The sequence below is a fragment of the Propithecus coquereli genome, unplaced genomic scaffold, assembly GCF_000956105.1.
Source record: "Propithecus coquereli isolate 6110/MARCELLA unplaced genomic scaffold, Pcoq_1.0 Scaffold459, whole genome shotgun sequence".
NCBI lineage: Eukaryota > Metazoa > Chordata > Mammalia > Primates > Indriidae > Propithecus > Propithecus coquereli.
The window spans coordinates 3,287,675-3,305,267 of NW_012150385.1; the positions used below are offsets into that span (position 1 = coordinate 3,287,675).

Here is a 17,593-nt window from a genome sequence, read left to right on the forward strand (position 1 = left end):
CCCGGGGCTTGCCAAGGCCACCTACCAGCCAGCCAGTGAAAGGAGGGCGGGGCCACCACAGTCATTGACCCTTGGTGCCCCACATGGAGCTTTGAGGACCCAGGTGGGTACCCAATACTGGCCGCTCCTCAGCCCAGGAGACCAAGGGCTATGGATCAGTTACCTCTGGATCAAAGGTTAGCAGCAACCTGGAAGGCTGCCATTTGCCCCAGGCCTCTCCAGGCCTGGCCCTGCCCCCACCCCAACCCAAGCAGAGGTGGCCCAGTTTGTCCCTACTGTCCCTCCAGGACACACAGCATCCCTGAGGGCCAGGGAAAGGATTCCCAGTGACTCACAGTCACTGAATACCAACCATGTGTCCCCACCAGCCCCTTGGGTACTCCAGCCACCCATGAGCTAGAAAGGGGCTCATGCCCCTCACTTTACAGATGAGGAAATGGAGGCTCAGCAACATGAAGCCTCCCAACCACAATGACACAGCTGTTAAGTGGTGGCATCTGAATTCAAACCCCGGACCCCAGCCTGACTTCGTGCCCTTCCTCCCAGCCCCTCTGCGACCAAGTCTGGTGGCCATTGCGTCTCTTCGGCCCCCTTCAAGTTTCCCATCTGTAGGCCTGCAAGTGTGCATTCATCCATGTGGCCGGGGTTGGAGGGGCTGACTCAGCACCCTGCTTCCTCTGTCCATGTGAACAGGAAGAGCCATGGCAGGCCTGGAGCCCAACCTCCTTTCCTCTGTCTCCCCCAGGCCAGCCTCCTTGGTGGGCTCCTCCAGGACCCTGCAGATCTGGTAGCCTCTCCAAAAAGGCCAAACTCCCTGTCAGCACCCCTTTTGCCAGATGGCCCTGTCAGTCCCAGGACTGGACTACCTACCTGTCCTTCTGTCTGCCCCCTCTGCCAGGGTGCGCCCCAACACAGGGCACAGAGCCAGGTAACAGGGAGCCAGGTGGAGGGCAGGGAAAGGGAGTCCTCACTCCTTGGAGCCCTCACCTCTGGCACCCATCTCCCTGTCCTGCCAGGGGTGGAACACTGGATGTGGGGCTCCTAGGCTGGGCTCCCAGGAGGCCCCCCTCCGAGGGTTTCTGGGTAAAGGACACACTAGGGAAAGGTAGGAGGGGGTGGGGCCAAGCCCCTCCTCTGGTCCTGCAGGGCCAGAGCCATGAGGGCAGGGGCTCATGTGGGCTCACCCAGGTCACATAGTCAGTGCTGGGCTGAGCTGAACCCAAAGTCCTGCTCCCAGTCCAGGACTAGGACCCTTGGCCCTGCTTTTAGACTGTTGTGAAAAAAAATTATACATACTTCATGATCAACGTCACAGTAGGTGACATTTCCTGAGCCCCATGCTGAGGTCTGCTCTGTACACTGCCTACAAGACCACACACATGTTGTCCATGAGGCAACACCAGGGGTCCCCACGGAGCACTCGCCCAAGGCCAAAGCCACCTCTGAAAGGCACTTAGCATGGCCACCTGACCAGAAGGCACTGCTGTCACCAGTGTCCACGATGAGCAAACTGAGGCACAGAGAGGGACACGCGCACGACTACAGGGCTCAGGCCCTCTCAACATCCCCGGAAGGAGCCAAGACAGGAGCTGCAGGGACGGGCTGGGTTGCCAGGGGCTGGGCCCACGTGTGAAAGGGCTGTCCCCAACCCCACCTCTCCCATTCTCTCTGCCATCTGCTCTGAGACTCACCACTCCCCATATAAGTCGCAGACTGCCCGAGCCACGGCTATCACTCACTCACACTTCAGTGTGAATCAGACGAACAGGCAAGGAAAGTTTGGATTCCCGGGATGAGGTGGGAGCAAATGTTCGTCCAAGCCTGTGGAGGTTCGGCCTGGGGGACGTGTACTGGGGTCCAGGGGCCTTGCCACAGGGGCGGGAGGAACGTGGGACAAGCGCGTCGCACCGCCCCCAGCCCTAGGCCTCCGGGACCCAACGTCACCACCCCCCCCCACCCCACCCCCGCTCCCAACCCGCGCTTCCTCGGGCAGAGCCGGACGAGCCCAGGCTGGCACCGCCAGGCCCCGCGCACGGCGGCGACACCAAGGCCCGGGGACCCGCGCGCCCACCCGCCGCCCGTCCACACTCCGCCGGGACTTACCCCCCGAGCTCCGCGCCTCTCCCCTGCCGCCCGGGTCCAGGCGCGGCTCGGGTCGCCGCCGAGCGCCCAGCCCCGAGCGGTCCCGCCCCATCCGCCCCTCCCGGCCCCGCCTCATGGCCCCGCCCCGAATGCCCGGTCCCGCCTCCTGGCCCCGCCCCGAACGCCCGGCCCCGCCTTTCCTGCTCGCCCATTCTGAGCCAAAGACCTCGGGGTGGGAGCGCTCTTGTATCACCCCGGCGCCTGGAGGCACAGGCGGGCATTGGCTGCGGGCTTGGACACAGCGTTCACGCCCGCACACAGTAAGTGCTCAGAAAATACCAGTGAGAGAACAACCGAGCAGCGTGTCTGTGTCCCGTCCCATGACCCGCGCCCCGAGATCCCCGTGGAAAGGGCGTGTCAGCGCCCCAACCCTGTGATACCGATCCTGGCTGAGGAAGCCTGTCCCTCGCCAACCCCACCCTGCCCTGTCTGACTCAGGCCAAGGGCAAGGCAGAGGCGTGGAGTCATCCCTGCTGGCAGAGGAGGGCTTGCTGGAGCCGCTGGAACCTTGTCGTGTTTCCACACAACCTCCAGGGCACTTCTCAGCCACTTCCAGGCCTTGGACCAGGTCTGGATCCCCATGGCCCAGGGGCTCGAGGTCCAAAGCTGTGAGACCCAGAAAACAGGGTCCTTTTTACCTTGTCTCCTCTGCTGCTCCCTGTGCAGGACCACCAGCCTTTTCTACAGCCGCCTTCTTGGAGGTGGGGGCACAGATCCAGCTTAGACTCAGACAACTCTGTTTAAGGGGCAGGTAGGAGAAGGGGCTTCCTAGGAGGAAAAGGCTTCCCCGGGAGAGCCCTCAGGGCCAGGTAGGCGATGTGAGCTGAGTGTGTTCTAGGGAGACAGACAAAGGCCTGCAGAGCTTGCGTGAGAGTGAATGGAGCCTTCCAGCGAAGGGGTCAACTGCTCAGGCATGGGAGGGGGACTTATCCCCCTGGGGAGTGGGCACTGAACCCCAGGTCCCAGGAAACTGTGAGCAGAGGAAGGACAGGATCTTGCTGGGGACCCAAGGGAACTGAGGGTGTCTGGGGGTGGCTGGGCCCTGTCCAGGTGGGAGGCCGAGGTTTGCCCTTCTGTGCTGTGCTGGGTCCAGCAGGGCAGCAATGACAGGGGTTGGACTGGCTGCTCCAAACTAGGCAGAGGCAAGGGCAGAGGGTACAGGGCTGACCCTGGCAACAGGCGAAGGACTGGGTTTGAGTCATACAGGTGAGATTCCTGAGGGCCTCTGGAGACAGCCAGGCCGAGGGGGTGCCCAGAGTTGCGGTTGGACTGAGCATGGACCATGTCACTGTCCACCATCCCAGAGCTGCCCAGGAATGAGTCCCAGGCCCCAGAAAGGGGATCCCCGGCTGCAATAGCAAGCCTCCCTGCTGGCCAGAAAGGGGTCAAAGAGGCTAATGGGGGAGGGGCCAGAAAACTAGGTGGCCACGCCCTGAGCCCAGGCATAAGGGAGAAGCCTGTGCCCACTAGGAAGAGACTAGGACCAAGGCAGGACCACTGAAGAGAAAGGGACACAACTGGGGTGATGACAAAAGTAGATGATGATATGGGAAAGTCTTCAGCCAACAGGGCCTCAGTTTCCCCATATGCTAGGGAGATGGCAGGAGAAGCTTGGGGAAGGATAAGAGTGCAAAGAGCACCTGGCCCAGGACCACCTCTCACCCTGGCCCTGGGGCTGTGACTCCACCCACCCACAGCCAAGCTCTCAGGGCTGAACTTGGACCTCAGAGATGGAGGAGGCGGGTGCCAGGTGGTTGGGGTGCTCACCCACTGGGGTGCCTGCTCACATCCCCATATGTAGGTCTCCTGGGCCTGGCTGCCCAGGTCTCAACTCTGCTCACCCAAGCCCAGGGTCACCTGTGACACTTCTGCCCACCCCCCACCCTGGGCCATTTCACCTTCGAGTGGGGGAAGAAGAGGTAGGACCTGCAGGGCTCCTCCTGTGTGCTGGGTGTTGGGTCCTGGGCTGCCTTGCTGGGAAGTCCTTCCCCTCCCAGCTGGTGAAAGCTATCATGGAAGTAGCCAGGCTCAGTCCCCTCCTGTGCCCAATGTTGCCACTCTTGGCCTACCCACAGGGTTTCCTCCCTCCTTCCACATGGGGTTCCACTTGGAGGCTGGGTGCTGGGCTTGGTGGGGGCTCCTAACCAAACACTCACAGCCTCGGGCTGAACACCCTGAAGTCCCTGATGTCCAGTTCAGCTAAATAAGTGCCCAGCCCCTCCCCAGGCCCTGGGGACTCCAGGATGATGCAGGGACTCCCCATCTTGTGGCTAACGGAAGGGCAAATGCACGCATGATCAGACACCATCAGGTCACAGTAAGTGTCCTGTTCCCAGAGGGGTGGCTGGGGAGAGGGACAGAGACCTAGAGGGGAAGGGAGCAAAGCCAGACATTGGTGCCACCGGCTGGAGCACAACTGCAGGGGGTTGGGGGCAGGGGCTGGCTTTAGAAGCTCAGAGGTAAGAGCAGAGCAGGGTCCCTGCAGACAGTGTGGACGGACCTGGTACCCAGAGAATGATCACCCAGAAACCCCAGAAACGCAAATCGACTGCAGTGTGCAAGGCGCCTCAGCCAACAGGGGGAACAGTGTACAGCCCTCACCTTGGGGAGAATCCAACAACCCATATTACTCCCCTTCTCCCTCAGCAGTCTGACCCCAAGGTCTGTGGGGGCTGAAGCCTCAGAGCAGCTCCCAACAGCCCGGCTGAGCAAGGAGCAGCTCGAGGCTAAGGCACCTGGGGGATGGGGCAGCCCAGGGTGGCGTGGGTGAGGAAGAGGATCTTCCCCATGGGGGAGTGTGTGCAGGGCAGGCCCAGGGCCGCAGGTGAGCAGAGGTGAGGTAAGGACCCCCAACTGGCCCACAGGGTGGGCCTCTGCAGAGCAGGTCCACAGTAAGGGCATACAAGTGACGCCCAAACCACACCCGCAGAATGATGGCCAAAGAGCAGGGGCCAGTCCCTAGCATGCCACCAGCTGTGCTGCCATTTGGGCAGCTACACCAGGACCCAGACTGTGCAGAGGCAACTTCAGTGGGGCAGGGAGGACCCTGCTGAGGGAGAGGCTGGAGGTCAGGCTGGGGAGGGCAAGGGCTGCTGCCAGCCCTGGAGTCATCGGCCTCCCAGCGTCAGGCTTTGTGCACTGACCACCAGAGGACCCTCCCCATCTGTCCCTGGGCATCTGTTGACATCCCAGCGCCTCATTCCCCAGCCTTCCCTGCTCAGGCTGGGCAGTTCCCACCTCCTAGAGCTCCAGCCAGCAGCCCTGAGCCATCGGATGCTTGTGCTCTGACCCATACCCTGTCCCTCTGGAAGTCTCACAGCTCTTTCTGTAAAGTGCCTCTGGAATCCCCCCGTCTCAGCCCCCCACCTCATCGTCTCTTCCCTGGTCTCCCTCTCCTGCCCTCGCCTGGTGGTGTCCATTGTCACACCAGAGGGATCTACTCACAATGGCAGTCAGGTCATGTCACTTCTCCACTGGGAACCACCTGTAGCTCCCACCTCCCCCAGAGCAAATGCCCACTGGCCTTATGTGGGCACAACCTGCACCACCCTGCAATTCCCTCTCTGAGCTGCTCTCTCCTGGTTCCTAGTCTGTACCAGCCACACTGGCCTCCATGTCACCCCCTCAACACCCCAGGCACATTCCCACCCCAGGGCCTTTCCACTGTGCTTCCTCCTCCTGGAGCCCCCGCCCTGGCTGCACAGCCCCCACTTCCCCGGTCTGGGCCCTGCTTCACTCTCCCTTGATTAGAAACTTCTTTCACCGGCTGGGCAGAGAAGTAGCTACAGTCCCAGCTACTCGGGAGGCTGAGGCAAAAGGATCATTTGAGCCCAGGAGTTCGAGGCTGCAGTGAGCTGTGATTGTGCCACTGCACTCCAGCCTGGGCAACAGAGCGAGACCCCATCTCTAAAAGGAAAAAAAAAGAAACTTCTTCCCTCACCTGTCTCCTCAAAGATGCCCACTCTCCCCACATTCCCTCCTTGCTGTCCTCCTCTGAACCCCTATTTGTGTTTGTGTGGTCAGGCCCCTTCAGAACGTCATCTCACAGGGCTAGAGCCATGCTGCCTGGGTCACCGCTGCATCCCCAGGCTCAGCACCTCCTGGAACAGAGCAGTGCTCAGTAAGTGGTTGATGGGTGAATAGACAAAGGCCTCCATGTGCAGCCCCAAGGAAAGCGCGGGGACCCAGAGCTGCCCAGCTGGGTCCCTGTGGAAGCACTGGCTCTGCCCTCTCCCCTGCCCCATCCCCAGCAGCAGTCCCATGGTCGCAGCAAGCATTTCCTCACCAGGCTGCCTCAGCTTGGCCGGCTTGTTCCTGCTAGGGCCAAGGCCAAGGCTGCTTGCCTGCTTGCTTGGGAACAGTAGAGGACACCCTACCTCCCCACCTCCTATCCCCAGGGAGAGGCTGTTAGGAGCTGTCCTGGGCAGTGCCCTGGCCACACAGCCCAGCAGTAGGGGGAAGGGGAGTGAGGCTGAGGGGGGGCTGTGGGGAAGGATGTGGCTCAGGGGCCGGCTCCAGCTCCAGGCCTCTCATGCAGGCCTGAGGCTGGTGAGCATGGGCTCAGGGTTGGGAGATGCTGGGTTAACAGCACATCCTCTGGCAGGAAGAGCAGGCTGGGCAGGAGCTGCCCTGCATCCCAGGCCTGGCCTCAGTGGCTCTCACACTGGCCTTGCCCTGGGTGGGAGGTGAGTGTTTTCTCCTTTGCTGGAATGAGGGGGAGAGCAGCAGAGCGGGAGCTGGGGCCAGAGGGTGAGCAGTGGTAGGTGGATCACAGAATGCCCGTATGCCAGCCTGGGGTAGGGGCCTGTGAGGGGCCCAACTCAGGACTTGGCCAGACTCCAGGCCAGAGTTCCCGCGGGTTGGCACCCCTCTGCCTGCCCAACCCTCCTTCATCCACCCGGGAGAGCCAGCTCAGTATCACTCCCCCAGGAGGCCTCCGTGGGCCCCACAGTCATGCCCAGACGCCCACCCTTGTCTCAGGCCTCACCCGCTGCACAGAACTCACCGGGCTTCCTTACCACCCCACTCAGGCTAGTGCTCCTTGAGGGCAGGGCCCTGTCATCAGCGGTGGCCCCTAGCCCGTGAGCTTCTGGCAGGACTGCCCGCCGTGAGCCCCTGGAGGGCAGGGCCTGTGTGCACCTTGCCCACTGCCCCTTGTGCCTAGGGCAGGCTGGCTTTCTGCCACCCTGAGAGCAGTGTAGGTAGATGAAGTGGGAAAAGGCTCTTTGGGGACAGTAGGACCAGGGTGGGTCCCAGCATCCTGGGAGGGCACTCCTGGCAGGGGCTGTAGCCCTGGAGGACAGAGGAGGAAAAACAGCCGGAGCTCATGCCAGCTCAAGGGCCAGCTAGCGCCCCCAGGCCACTTCCCCTGGTCACACCCCCAGCCCAGGTCAGCCGCTGGCTTTGCCCTCTGAGAGGTTTGTTTAGGTCAATTTTCTACATAAATAAAGTATCAGGCAGGCCCGACTAGAAGTTCTACTTTGTTACACCAGCCCCGTGGGAGGAGGACTCACAGCCCACGCACAAACTTGTTTTTCTATTTTTACATCCAAACGCGTCTGCTCTCAGCCCCCGGAGCCCAATTTGGAACTTGAAAGCTGCCCGTTCTATTCTGGGTCCCACTTCCGGCCCTGGTGGTGTGGGAGGTGGGTGTTTGTACACAAGGAGACTTTGCCAGACTCCACCCTCCAAAACACACCCTCTCCTGGCACCCTCCACCCCCTCCCAGCCGCGTGACCTCTAGGAAAGCGTGGGGGGGGGTCTGGAAGGGGAAACCCGCATGGGGCTTGGGAAGGGGAAGCTGTGGCCTTCAACAGTGGTGAGGTTCCCACGTCACCCCAGGGGGCCCCACCTATCACCCCAGCCCAGGGTCAGGAGGGGCAGCCAGTCCTTCCCCAGCCAGCACTGGACACTGAGACAGGGCCCGTGAGACATGAGGGTGCAAGGAGGCCCCTCTATGACCAGAGGTAGGAGGAATGGGAGAGCAGGTGAGCCTGGGAGGGCTGCTCCCACCTCAGCCCCTCCAGGCCTCTCTCTGGGCTGCCTTGGCAGGAGTGAATGAGGGCATCACCCCACCAGGCTCCCAGAACTCCCGGCCCACCTGGTGGCATGTGGGATCTGGGTGGGTCCTACCAGACCTCCAGCCACCTGCCCAGCCCAGGGCACTGGAGGACCACTCCCTTTCCCCTTCCACTTTTCCATCCTCGGGACTGGACCTTAACCTCAATTCCCACACTCGTGGGTCCCCCAAACCGCGCTGGAGCCCAAAGGCCCCCAGCTGCTACCTGAGCACACCCCTTCCACATGTGCCACCCTCTGGCCAATCAGATGGACTTTTGTGATTGAACCCCAATACCGGGATGCCCCACTGTGCCCATCTGCACCCAGGCTGAGCTGGAGCCCTCCTGTGCCCCAGCTTGGTGCCCCCCATAGTAACTCAGAACGCCCCTGTCCAGCACCGCCTCTTCCCCCAACCTCCAACAGTGGGTAGGGCTGGAAAAGATGAGCCTGCTCCCCAGCTCACAGGTGGCGTGAATGGTAGGAGGGGACTCAGGACCATAAGGGTGGAGGCTTTCCCAGACACAAGGAAGCTGGGATTGGCCTGTGAAGAAGGGCAGCAGGAGGGGCTTGGGGCTTGCTGGAGGCAGAGCTAAACGAGGCCTGGCCTGCGATGGTGTGGGGCCCGGTGGCTTGTGCACACACACACACGCACACAGCCTTCCCTGAGCACCTGCTGCACCAGCTACACTGCCAGGTGCTTTTTACATCCCTTACCCCATCTCATTCCTAAACCACTGTTAAAAGAAAAACTGTAGACAAATTAAATTTAGCAGAGTTTGGGCTAGGTGCAGTGGCTCATGCCTGTAATCCCAGCAATATAGGAGGCCAAGAGTTCAAGACCAGCCCGGGCAACATAGCAAGACCCTGTCTCTATAAAAAATAAGAAAAAATTAGCTGGGTGTGGTCATGCATGCCTGTAGTCCCAACTGCTTGGGAGGCTGAGGCACGAGGATTGCTTGAGCCCAGGAGTTCGAAGCTGCAGTGAGCTATGATCACAGCACTGTGCTCCAACCTGGGTGACAGGCCCTATCTTTAAAAATAAATAAGTAAATAAATACATAAATTTAGCAGAGTTTACTTCAACAAAGAAACGATTACTGAATCAGGTAGTTCGCTGAATCAGTAAAGGTTCAGATAGCTCCACCCAGCAACTTGGGCAAGCAGTATTTATAGACGGAAAAAGGAGAAACATACAGAAATGGCCTAATTGGCTACAGCCAGGCATTTGCCTAAAATGGACATGTCTGAGCACTTTGCTGCCTGCAATTGGCTGAAAGCGCAGCCGCTATGATTGGCCAAGACTCATTTCTTGTTGTAAGAATACACTGTCAAGTTAGGTTGCAGTTTGTTCACATATTAAGTTACATTAGAGTTCACTACATATGGAGGCAGCATTAGGCCAAATTTAACTTCGTTTAACATCTCTCCCTTTTGGTCTCTCAATTTTGAGAGATTGACTAAAACCTTGGGCACTGACACCATTTTTTTTTTTTTTTGAGACAGAGTCTCACTGTGTTGCCCGGGCTAGAGTGCCATGGCGTCATCCTAGCTCACAGCAACCTCAAACTCCTGGGCTCAAGCGATCCTTCTGCCTCAGCCTCCCAAGTAGCTGGGACTACAGGCATGCACCACCATGCCCGGCTAATTTTTTCTATGTATTTTTAGTTGTCCAATTAATTTCTTTCTATTTTTAGTAGAGACGGGGTCTCGCTCTTCCTCAGGCTGGTTTCGAACTCCTGAGCTCAAACAATCTGCCCGCCTCGGTCTCCCAGAGTGCTAGGATTACAGGCTGACACCATTTTTTGTTACCATCATAATGGCTTTTTTGGTCTCTGTATGGAATTCATAATTCACAATTTCAAATTAGTTGGATGATTCTGTTTTCTTCATGTTTTGTTGTTCTAACCATAAAGAGGCCATTTCACGTAGAAAGCACGGCTGCATACAAGTATTTACAACTCTTCAGGGGACATGGCACATCAGGGAGAGTATCCTGATGGCCAGCAGGAGGATAATACCAAAAGGACAAACTATTCTCCTTAACAGGAGTCTCCACAAGCCAAACTGATTAAAATCAAATAAGTTAAAATTCAGGCAATGGAAATACTGTAGTTCAACAATATTTGAGTCCTGTTGGTCGTGGTCTTTGCTAGAGGCATGACAGCAGTGAAGAGCCCTGGTTCGCTACAAAATGGCTTGGTTTAAGGAAGCAGTCAGCCTGGAAACAAAAGTCACAGTAATACAGAGACCCACTAAAAGAAGTCTCAAGATTAGAAAAGCGTGGCATGGCCAGACTTGCCATTCACCATCCAGGATGCCTGCAAACCAGTCATTAGCTGCTCCCATAAACACATCCTGTGTTCCTTCACTCTGAGCAATTCCCTTGGTTGTATCCAATGTCAGTGTCTGGAGAAGCAGCAATATCAGCCACCTTTTAAATGAAGCTTTCTGTGTAGTAAATCTGGATAACGATAAATGCAGCATTTGGTTTTGTTCAGCATGGTATACAAGTCCCCAATGTCAATGGAAAAAAAGCCAAACTCTGTGAAATAATTTTAAAGAGATTTACTCTGAGCCAAATTTGAGGACCATGACCCAGAGCCACGCCTAAGAAGCCTTGAGCAAGTGGACCCGCTGTGGTTGGGTTACAGTTTGGTTTTATACATTTCAGGGAGACAGGGGTTCGGGGGCTTACAGGTTATAGGTGGATTTAAAGATTCTTTGACTTGTAATTGGTTAAAGACATGAAGCTTTGTCTAAAGCCTTGGAGTGTTTTAACACAGGAGCTGTTTATCAGAGATAAGCCACTGGACATAGATTTGTTGTGTAATTGAGGACCTACGGGTTTATCTTGCATACACTTAGGCCTGTTAATGGGTTACAAAGGATGTCCCCAGGAAGGGAGGGGGGCATGATAAGGCATGTCTGACCTCCTTCCTTCTGGCAGGCAATTTAGTTTTAGGATATTCCTTTGGCCACGAGGGGGTCCATTCAGTAGCTGGTGGGGGAATGAGCCTTAAAATTTTATTTTGGTTCACACCAACATGGGCAGAGATCTAAAGTTGCCAGATCCAGTGTTTTTGTTAAACATGTTCTCATCCACCTTTTGGAGAGTGGCTTCTACCTGTCTGAAGCCCTGGGAGGTCTGATTGGCTACAAAATCCAAGATTTTCCTCAACTTATGGATTAGCTTCACATTCTATACAACCAGCACCCCACTACCGCCAAGAGTGAGCCCCAGGAACCCCACTGGAAATTTTCCTCAGTGGAAACTAAATTATCTTCATCTATTTCAAGGTTATTGACCACTCTGGCCACAGTTATTGACTACTCTGGCCTCTGATTATGGGAGGTATCACGGGAACCCTCAGGGAAAGTCATTTGGAAGGCAGGAGTGAGTCACGCTAGTAAGCAAGACCTGAACCAGTGAGGAAGCCACCAGCACAAGCAGATCTCTGCAGACCCAAGATAGGCCTGGGGGGCTGCAAGAGAGGAACATCTAGTGGTGTTTGAGCAGAGGCCAGTTAAATTTTTCTACCATATGTCTTCATGGCTCCTGAAACAGGTCCAATGGGAAATTTACTTTTTCATGGTTCCTTTTACAGCGTGCTGAAAGGGTGCATACCCACATTTAGTGGAAAAGGACCTTACAGAATTTAATTCAGTGACATTATAGAATTACTTGTACCCACATAAGTAGTCCCCAGGTCTTGAGTACGTGATGCCTGGAAGCACAATATACTGTTCGCAGGCAGCACTTGGATAGGTTTTTCTGTATTTGATGATGATTAGGTTATTAATTGAGAAGATCAGGGTGCTATTTCCAGTGACTGTAGGAAAGCATTAGCAGTGACACCTAGAATATCAAGGATAGCTGTCCACTCTTCCTTTGGCGCCTCAGGGCGACTTTTGTTTGGAACACAGAGAGGCATTGGCATTAGTGAAATCGTTTCCTGATATGGGGGCATTAGCCCACAAACTCAACAATTGCTCTGGTTTCTTGCTAGTGCATAAGCTTTCACTAAAGCCATCCATGGATTATGGTCCCATGGATTTTCCTGTAAGGAAAGGAAAGAGATTGGGACAACAGGAAATAAAGAAAAAAGGAAAAAATATAAGGTTTTCATGATGACAGAGAAGTCTTGACTTGTGATCTAGGATGTCATCTGCACCTGAAGAAAAACTTACCCAGTCAGCTTTGCCTTAAGGTCTCCAACAAGCATACAGTTCTAGGAGTCCGAGGGGCCCTTTTGAGTTATGAGTTGTAGACCCAAATTTCGAGGCCTTGTTGTTTTACTACAGCGTGGGTGGTGAGAAGAACTTGGTATGATCCCTTCCAATGGGGTTCAAGGGAAGTCTTTCTCTGATAGAGTTTCCAGAAGACCCAATCTCCAGGTTCTAGACTGTGAAGGGTTTGGTTTTCCTCCGCTGGTGGGTCATGGTAGTATTCCTTTATCTGGTGAAAGTACACTTTGGTGTAAGTTGTTAGAGTGTTGCAGTATTTAGTCCTCTTAGAGTTCAGAAGAGCAGGAGATACATGAGGTTCTACTATTAGGGGCATCGGTCTTCCAGGAACTATTTCATAGGGTCAGTCTATGTTTCCCAGTAATGGTGGATCTGATTGCCACCAGTTGGTAATACCTTTGGCCAAGATACTCCAATTGATTCAGTTAAGTTTGCCAATTTCAGTTTTAAAATGCCGTTTATCCTTTCGACCTTCCCAGAAGACTGAGGGTAACAGGGACAATGGTAAAGCCACTGTGTTTTTAACACCTTATTTAACCGCTTTGTAATTTGCCCAGTAAAATGAGGACCTCTATCCCTGGAGGTTTCTCTGGTGATGCTCCATAAGGGAAACACATTTTCTAATAACATTTTAGCTACTGTTATGCCATCGGCTGCGCTGCATGGGAAAGCTTCTATACAACCAGAAAACGTGTGGAAAGTGGCAGCTGACTGAAACCCATCCGTAAGCATTAAAATGACCCAGCAGGGATCAGAAATGTATCACCTGAGGTTTTTATTATCTTACCAGAATTGTGGGTTTAACCAACAAAACGTTGGTTACAAATCATTTTAGTAATTTTAGAATAGGCACCTACCAATATTTTTTATAATTTGGATCATTTTGTCTCTTCCATGATGAGTTGTGGAGTGCAGAGCTTTTAACAACGGGAACTCAAAGGACTTAGGAAGAACCAGGCAGCCATCCGGGGCCTCTAGGAGTCCACGCTTGACATTGGATTTACATCCTTTCAGATACCAATTTTGTTTTTCCAAATCAGGTACATAACACTGTTTTTGTTTTTGTTTTTGAGACAGGGTCTTGCTCAGCCACCCGGGCTAGAATGCAGTAGCATCATCATAGTTCACAACAACCTCAAACTCCTGGGCTCAAATGATCCTCCTGCCTCAGCCTCCCCAGTAGCTAGGACTACAGATGTGCACCACCACACCTGGCTAATGTTTCTATTTTTTGTAGAGATGGGGTCTGGCTCTTGCTCAGGCTGGTCTTTAACTATTGGCATCAAGCAATCCTCCCACCTTAGCCTCCCTAGGAGGCTAGGATTACAGGCACGGGCCACTGTGCCCAGCCCACCAACACTGTCTATTAAGTAAGTCATAGATAATTTGACTTGGATCAATCTTATGGAGTTCATTAAAATTGCATGTCTTAATAATTTCAGTACTGGCTGATTTAACATGAATATCTACCAAATCATTTCCTTGATATTTAATTAATTCTTGTCCTGCTTGATGTTGGGTTAGCAATTTTGTGAACCAGTGAGTTTCTTCATTAGAGATCTGGGAACTCTTACCCATCCAATGGTATAATCTTCAAGTTATCAGAAATGTGCACCTGTCAGAGTTCTTTACATGAATCTCCTTGGAGACAAAACATTTCAGGCTTATAGTTGCTCAGGAAAGTACCAGAGTAAAAAATTAACCATCTGTGAGTGACAAGACTTAAAATGCCCATGGATAGAGATATGATGAGAGCTCTTTACAATAATGATTGAAATGGAAATTTGGTTATTTCTGTTGCATCCATTTAAAGATAAAAACTAGAATTATGACTGGTAACATTATACCAGGACTATTAGATTTCTATGAATTTCATATAATTTCTGAAATATATATTAATAATACACCATACAAATATAACTCAAAGAAAGTTTAGCATTACTTATTATTTGACAATGTTTCCCATATAATTTAATATATCAAATAAGTCCAATTAGTTTAATATCTCTTTTTATAAGGAGAGGTACCCTTTTGAGATGTTCCAAGGGCCCATCTGAAAAATCCCAAAGTTAATTCAAGGTCAAGAAAAAGACTAAACTTAGAATTTGATTTGGGGAAGTTAGTCAAAAAAATATCAAAGTTTAAAACATTTGATTAAAAGAGGATCACAGGTCACTGTGAACAAAAGTCATTTATTTAACCAAAGTCATAATGAAAAGTCTTCAAAGGCAAATAGAAAAAGTTACATAGTTGTAGAAACCCTTAGCTCTTTTAACAGAGAGGATTGTTCAGTTTTCATAAGTGATTTAAAAAAACTAATAAAGACAACATGAAGCACAGGAAATTATCTTGGTAAAACCCAGAATCTTTGTTTCCTAGACCAATTTCTAAAAGGTAAACAAAAGCCTTTCACAATTTCCTATTAAGAGCAGACGTTCAATACACCAAGGAAAAGAAAATCTTATTTTAACAGAGAGGACCAAATTCTAGCTTTGCATTAGGGTGCTTTTTTATTTTTATTTTTTTTAAAGACAGGGTCTCGGTCTTCTGTTGCCCAGGCTAGGATGCAGTGGCGTCATCATAGTTCACGGCAACCTCAAACTCCTGGGCTCAAGAGATCCTCCTGTCTCAGCCTCCCAAGTAGCTGGGACTACAGGCATGCACCACCACACCTGGCTAATTTTTCTGTTTTTCTTTTTCTTTTTTTTTTTTTTGTAGAGACGGGGTCTCGCTCTTGCTCAAGCTGGTCTCGAGCTCCTGGCCACAAGTAATCTTCCTGCCTTGGCCTCCCCAAAGTGCTAGGATTATAGATGTGACCTGCCGTGCCCAGCCTGCATTAGTGTACTTTTGATGCTAATGCTCAATTTTAGAAAAACATAAATAATTCCCATCTAATCTTAGCCAGTTTGATCACATATAAAATTCCTTTCACAAGATTCATCTTCCACAAACCTAAAACCTTCTTATATCCATTCAGTTATTTGTTCTATACTTTTCATCTTTCTCATTTCGCAACAAACTGTGATTCTGTTTTAGGACAAAAATTACTCTTTTCCTTAACAAAACAAAACATCCTATACCTTACCAAAAGTACATCTTACCTTCCTTGTATCCGTGCATATAGAGTTGTTTCCCTTATTATTTCTAGTAATTTTAGTTACATATATTAATTTAAATTCTTTTTTTTTTTTTTTTTTTGTGAGTTCCACTCTGTTGCCCGTGCTAGAGTGCCGAGGCATCAGCCTAGCTCACAGCAACCTCAAACTCCTGGGCTCGAGCGATCCTCCTGCCTCAGCCTCCCGAGTAGCTGGGACTACAGGCATGTGCCACCACGCCCTGCTAATTTTTTCTATATATTTTTAGTTGTCCAGCTAATTTCTTTCTATTTTTTTTAGTAGAGACGGAGGTCTCACTCTTGCTCAGGCTGGTATTGAACTCCTGAGCTCAAATGATCCACCTGCCTTGGCCTCCCAGAGTGCTAGGATTACAGGCATGAGCCACTGCACCCAGCCCTGAGAGAATATTTCATTTGTATAAGCACTTCTTTTTCTTGAAGCAAATTATTTTATTTTTAAATTTTGTTTATTTTTTTTTCTTTGCAGAGTTAGAGGTCTCACTATGTTGCCCAGGCTGGTCTGGAACTCCTGGCCTCAAGTGACCCTCCCACCTCGGCCTCCCAAAGTGCTGGAATTACAGGTGTGAGCCACTGCGCCCAGCCTAAAGCCAATTAAATAGAACTCATTTACAATTTAGTGTGGCAATATCAAAAGGAGATAGAAAAATATCACATATACATATCATACAGACAGAGACATATAGACAAACAAATATTACAGCTTTCATTCTAAAATTTTAGCCACATGCCAAGCTACGATAACACAAGCTCACTGATTTATTAAAAAAGTACCTAGATCCAAATTGTTTTTCTGGCCAATGAAACAAGATTTCCTGTTCAGATGGCTAAAGCTTTTGACTAATATTTGTGAAAAAGACTTTTAAGATTTTTTTCATTTGCTTTCTGTAAGGTATCTTTTAAAGAGGCAATCTTAGATTAATTTAATCTTTTAAATACCCCTGTATACCAATTAAAGAATGCATCTCATTGCTTTTGTGGTATTATGGATCCTTTTTTTTTTTTTTTTTTTTCTTTAGAGACAGGGTCTATTGCTGTCACCCAGGCTGGAGTGCAGTGGCATGATCATAGCTTACTGCAGCCTCGAACTCCTGGGCTCAAGGGATCCTCCCGCTTAAGCCTCCCGGGTAGCTAGAATTCTTTCTTTTCTAATACACTTCACAAGTCAACAATTTTATATAAGTTAAAACTTCCCCACTGTGGTTACTATAATTCTAAGTTGTCTCTAGTAGGTTAACCCATTTTTCTGAAAATGCATAAGTTCTGAGTCTATTGCTCTTATACATAAAATTACCTGGAGTCGGCCAGGTGGCTCAGACTTGTAATCCCAGCTACTCCGGAGGCCAAGGTGGGAGGATCATTGAGGCCAGGTAGTTTTAGACCAACCTGAGCAAAATAGTGAGACCTGTTTCACTATTTAGAAGTGAGAAAATTTTTTTAAATTACCCAGGCATGGCCGTAGGGGCCTGTAGCTATTCTGGAGACTGAGACAGGAGGATAGCCTGAGGCCAGGAGTTTGAAGCTGCAGTGAACTGTGATGGCACCACTGTAATTCAGTCTGGGAGACAGAGCAAGACCCTGTTTCAAAAAAAAAAAATATATATATATACACACACACACACACACACACACACACACACACTCTCAAGTTAGGTTGCAGTTTGTTTATATATTAACTTAGGTTTTAGTTTGCCACGAGAGGGAAGTGAGCCCCATTTTGAAATGAGAAAACTGGAGCTTCAAAAGGTGAGGCTCATGTTGGGGGAGCTGGGATTTATACCCAGCAAGTCTGGCTGCAGAGCCTGAGTGTAGCTCCCACTGAGCCACACAAAGACACGGTTAGCTTTTTTAATTGTTTTGTTTCATATTGCAAAAATTTGAGGGCCAAGTCTTGTGTGTTTATTTCAACTCATTCTTTTTTTTTGGAGACAGAGTCTCGCTTTGTCGCCCAGGCTAGAGTGAGTGCCATGTCATCAGCCTAGCTCACAGCAACCTCAAACTCCTGGGCTCAAG

General features: G+C 51.5%; 1 protein-coding gene across 1 annotated transcript in view; it reads right to left on the reverse strand.

The window, feature by feature from the left end:
• SH3BP2 (SH3-domain binding protein 2) overlaps positions 1–1,839 on the reverse strand; it is a 39,854-nt gene extending 38,015 nt beyond the window's left edge. The window contains exon 1 of the mRNA XM_012655059.1: positions 1,692–1,839. The gene's annotated coding sequence lies outside the window, so the exon portion shown is untranslated. The remainder of the gene's footprint in view (positions 1–1,691) is intronic.
• Between the last annotated feature and the right edge of the window lie 15,754 nt (positions 1,840–17,593).